Source organism: Lytechinus variegatus, chromosome 17, assembly GCF_018143015.1.
Source record: "Lytechinus variegatus isolate NC3 chromosome 17, Lvar_3.0, whole genome shotgun sequence".
NCBI classification, from domain to species: Eukaryota; Metazoa; Echinodermata; class Echinoidea; order Temnopleuroida; family Toxopneustidae; genus Lytechinus; species Lytechinus variegatus.
This window is the reverse complement of record NC_054756.1, coordinates 24,528,044-24,534,083: the sequence shown is the minus strand read 5'-3', so window position 1 is coordinate 24,534,083 and position 6,040 is coordinate 24,528,044.

Here is a 6,040-nt window from a genome sequence, read left to right as displayed (position 1 = left end):
CCCATGTACCAATTCCCTCCAAATTTGTTGTGGAGCATGCTCTACCAAAATGGTTTAAATCAAAACTTAGCCCCCACATGCAGAAAGGGAAAATTGGTGACGGATGTTGACGTCACACCTCATCAATAGCATAGATGATTTGAACAAGGACATGCTCTTTACATCTGCATCAACTCAGACGACACGTGGACATCTATGCAAATTGTATGTGAAGAGAATTAAGCAGACTGGATGTTAGAAAAAATACTTTCAGTGCCAGAGTTGTAAATGACTGGAACTCCTTGTCGGCAGAGTAAGATAGTTACTGCATCAACGTTGAACAGATTCAAGTCACAGTACAGTTAGACAAGTTTTGGTCTGCAGTGCAATATACTCACCCTTGGGAATAGTAACTCTGGCACAGCACACAGGCACACATTATTTTAATAGTTAGATGGAGATAGCAACAGTGATAGACCTGGAAACACGACTGCATAAGTAATTGCATTTTTTCAGTAGATCCGGTAATAAGGTAATAAGTACTCTATTTATTTAGCTTGCACTGTGTAATTACAAATCTATCATTAGTATAAATATTATGTATTGCTGGAATGCAGAACTGGCTCTGTTGTGGGAAATTCTGAAAGCCCGGTGCATAAATAACTTTAGGGAATCCCTTTATTTCTGGAAATAAAATATGTTTTGGATAGTGGTAAATGAGAACCGTGCTAAATGTGACGAATTTTAAGGTCTGTTACCATGGTTACACCATAAATTCACATAGGGATTGTCCACTGCTATAATCAATCATCATTTGCTTTTTAATAGTATGATTGGTAGGCCGATATAATTGCGTTAGAGAGTCATAACATATAAACACATGCATAAAAATTATAGACTATATAGTAATATTTCACTTATCTTTTTCTCATGTTATCATATGAAATTATATATACTCATAGTTCGTTCAGCAGTCGATCCACATAAGAATTCCAGACTACATATTCTGAAAAATGTGGGTTCAAAGTGACCGTAGTGCAATATGCATGGCAATATCCGGTTATGTACATCAAATGCCTAGATAGGAAGCAATATCCCACTTGGGAATACAAAATATCGTATAGTGATCTCAATTGTCTTTATATAATGTGAATTGATATCCCGATAGGAAAATAGCCAATTATTTCTTACATGGCTTGTTGCTTATTTACCAATTTAATAATATTCACTACATGACATCAAACGCCGGACAACATGTAGGCCTGTATAATCTATGAAAAAAATAATCACAACTAATCAAAACATATACTATCATGAGCGGATCCAGGTCTTTCCAAAAGGAAAGGGGGGACATCCTGGGTAATAAAGGCATATTTACATCATTTTTTTATTATGGCTCTCAAGGGGGGGGGGGGCTCTCAAAAGGGGCCCCTGGGTCCGCCACTGATTACTATTATTATTATTATTGTTATTATTATTATTATTATTATTAATTGTTATCATCATTATAAAAAATCTAGATTTACATTTTATTATCTTTTCGTTCTGTTTTCTTTCATTTTTATCAAAAGTGAATTTAATCAGATGAATCCGAAATCTAATAGCAAAATATAGTCAAATTTTCCAGATTTGAAAGTCGATCGCAGATAATGAGATCCCACATGGCAAAAGAAACACATGGATATAAAAAATAATACTAAACAGTACACTAAATTAGTGATTTGGAAACAACAATCTTCATCAAAATGTGGGAATTATGGAGCCCCCAAATTCAAAGGGATGGCCAGGGCTGAAAATATTTATATATAAATAAATATATAGGGTCAAATTCACAGAGGAAAATGCTGAAAAATCTCATCAAAATCGGATATTAAATATTAACCCGTTGCCAACGGGAGCCGGTTGTATACGGTTATTGGATTTTATAGTTTATCAATATTTTGTGAATACATTTATATGCACATCATTATGAATATTCAATAGGTGGACTGATGATGTCACATCCCCACTTTTCTTTTTCTTATGTTATTACATGAAATCATAAATGTTTCATTTTTCTCATACATGTGTTAATGATGTGTCTCCATTGTGATAACTATTGCACTTCATCGATCAGTTGTCGATCCAATCGTTTTAGTTTTTGGTAGAAAAATTTTGAATAAAACTAATTTCATATAAAACTATAGAACAAGAGGGGATATGGTATCAGCTCATCTAATGAATATTCATAAGATAAAAACAAGCCTAGAACTGTTTCACCGCACAGCAAAAATTGTGGTGTTAACCGGTGTACATAGAGGACCACACCAGTTATTTTACACCGGTGTTAAATTGGTGGTGTTAGTTTTACACCTATAGGTGTTATTACAACACATTTTATTGTTACATTTACACTCTTTTGGTGTTATGTTTAATCTCTAGGGTGTAATTTTAACACCTCAGGGTGTGGTCCTCTATTAACACCAATTGGTGTCAGTTATAACACCGCAGTGTTACAGTACGGAATAATGCAAATCTTAAAAATTCTATAACTTTGTTATTCATGTTATTTGTTATCATCTGATTTTGTTCAAATTTTCAGCATTTTGCTTTGTGAATTTTACTCTATACATTGATATATAAAATGTTTCCAGCATGGATTATCCCTTTAAACCAGTGTAATTCATCGAATTCCCTGGGAAAAAGATTACAGTTAGAAGACTATAACGGAAGTCGTCGCTCCGAAAGTTGAATACACTGCATGATGTTCCGGATACCTCTTTCTTTTTTCAACCCAAAGTGAAACTTGACCAAAATTATGGGCAGAGGTGGGGGGGGGGGGGGGGCTTGCATTGGATGCACGTGCACCCTCGAGTTGAGACAAAGGAGTTCCGACACTGGCAAGCAAAACGACATATGAACCCCTTTCTCTGCTTGTTTAAAATCTTAAGCGTGCTGATTAAAACCGTCACTCTACTATTGTTTAAACTTTTAACAAAAGTGTTTAAACATTTTAAATGATTAAGCAACTTGTTTTACATGTTTAAATCAGCTTGTTTATAAGTTTAAACAACTTGATTTTAAGTTCAAATTATTTATAACATTAAATAACTTGTTTATATGTTCAATCCACTTGTTTAAGTTTAAATAGCTTGTTTAATAAGTTAAGCAATAGTTCTCAGAGTCACAACGTGATTTTTACAGTGCACGAGGCCCAAAATATGCGGCGGACGTAATTGGTAAATAGAAGCATAGTGATGTTTACATCATTGAAGAACTGCATCGTCTGCATGCAATCATTGATTTCTACATAAAATCCTTTTTAAAAAGGGGGCCTGTGTAGACCCGTGTGTAGAGGAGCTATAAAATGATAACTTTAATACTGCAGGCAGCTAATTGGGAGAAGGTCAAGTGCCCCCTTATTCCAAAGTCGGTTGAAATTTATTCATTTCATGTATATCCCCTGCCATATTCACTACTGTCAGTGGATTGATTGATTTTATTTGGCAAGTTACCACACATATAGCATAAATGATAAACAACAGGCTTGCACAAGATGACCCACGAAAGCTTGAAAGCCAGTGAGGCCATCGGCATGTAAAGAATTACGATGATAAAATGTAAAATCATAGTATTTACACAAAGAAAGCAAATCAGAATTTACCATCAGTAAATGAATACGATACAGAGATGATATAAACAGAAAAGGACTCGGAGAGGAAAAAAGAAGGGGAAGAAGAAGAGGGAGGAGAGGGGGAAGAAGGAGAATTCGAAGAAGAATGAAGAAGGATATTTTGCGGAAATGGAATAACTCGTCTTAGTTCGACCCGATCCTTCGCAATTATTACAAGGCAGCTACTTTTAATGTGCCAAAATAGAAAGTTGTATTTCGCATGCTTCTCCGGTTTCAAACCAAAGAGGAACTAATTTGACAATATTTGACTTCACGCTTCCCGGTTGCAAAGGCGGTTCCGGGGGGGGGGGGTGGTTGGAACTGTGCTTTACGGTGACGTCTCGACCGGCGTATCAAATTTAAGTTGTTTCTGAAACACCCGTTCAGGCAAAATTTTGGGGAAAATAATAATCGTTCTACAGTGCATATAAAAAAGTTTACACTTAGAAAAAAATCCTGTAAAATCATACATTTGTAATATCCTGAAGTTTTTCTTTCCACATTTAACATTGGAACAGATCTATTTAAGCAAATAACGATATAACTGTCGAAAAATATTTCCGCTTTATTGAGCACCACTTACTTTTGAAAACTTAGTGAAAAATGATTTGCGCATGGCAGAACTTTTAAATAGTTATGCGAATAAAAGTAAACCTTAATCATGAAGAACACGTGGAATTTAGCTAATAACATTGATTTGAAGATATCTTTTTAACCTATTTCCTTGCCCAAAACTACTCGAAGAGTGCACTGCGCCCCACCCCACTTCCCCACACACCGAGGACATCGTGACGTTATTTTCTTTACACTGATCTGTGGGTTACACGAAATGGCTAAGGCTTGATTTTCATTTTGTTAATCATTGTCAAGCTTGGGAAAAGTGTGGAGAAACAAGTATTGAATGAAAAATGGAATGTTACCCCACTTCAAATAAAAAATGCTAGAGCTAGATGTCTGATATAAACTTTTGTTCAGATTCAGTTATGTCTTCAGATCCAGCTGGCACAAAAAGGATCAAGGTTGCGCTTAGTAAGTGTTGACATTTCTATTTGAGTGGCAAAATTGTTACAAAATGCCTGAAAGTATTCGGTTTATTTTAATTGACTAAAAGTGCAAGGAAATGTTTCACAGGGTAAGTTAGATTTTGCCCTTTCCCCTTGACACATTGTGAAAACGAGCATTTCTGCGCAAACAGATTTCTGCGAGCTTTACAAAATGTGTAACATTATATCAAAACTTTTACTTTCATTGGATAGATGAGACCCAAACCCAAGATTATATGTGAAAAAATTACCCACATGTTGTATATTTTTTAATTCCCAGGGCTTTTTCAAAGTGTAAACTTTTTTGATACGCACTGTATATTGAAAGATATTAAAGAAAATATGCTCTAAAGTTGCATTGACGCCCATGTAAATGACGAACACGCATCGGTCATTTACAACAAAATACTTTTGTAACTTGCTTCCTATTGCCAAAGTACGGTCGGCAGCAAAGTTTATTTACCTCTATTTCCCCTCTCTTCTTTAGTTCCTATTAATTTCTTTTTTTTATTCTCCTATACCATGTATACGAGAATATACGAAATGATAATCAAACTTATATATATGACTATTCAATCGAGTTTCACCTCAATTATATCAAGGGTGGCAATGAGTAAGATAAAAGACGGAATTGATTAAAAAATAAAGTTTGAATAGATGCATGCAACAACATTGCTAGTATCTTGTTCATGAATAAAGAAGCGACTTATGAAAAAACTAACCAAGGCTATTCTGTTAAAGTGATATCGAAACAAAATTTATTTCGATTGAACATCGTCAGTGAAAACGGATATGATCTTCGTGTCCAAGATTGAGTTGAACTGAATTGAATGCAAGGAGCGGGATGTGGAACCCTAGGGGTATGGGCAATCTTCTCCAAAAAAAAAAATCCTTTAGGAAAAAAAAATTCTCCAAATGAAAATGTCCCTTTTATGGAGTAACATTTTCTTTTATTCTGCAAGCTCACATACGTCTCTGGAGTTTATTCTCTTTTATTTCGTTATGTATTAAATTGATATTGTATTTCCATATTTTCTTCATTCATTTTCTCTTTAGCGCCCCTGAAGGTGGAAGGGGGGGGGGGGGTGTTTCCTCCTCACTGGATTCCCTGGATCCGCCAATATATACCGGTTATACAGAAATAGCGCGATATTCTTTTGACACAATAGCCTACCGAAATAAAAACAAACGCGTGGATACAGGGCGGGGAAATACCACCAGCGGGTGCTATGATATATGTAATTATGAAAATGGGAAGTCAACATTGAAAGTTGTTCTATCTATATAGAGAAATGAACACTTGGCACAACACAACCGAGCGATGACCTCAGCTCAGAAGCCCACGTCGCATTGTCGTCTGTTTGCG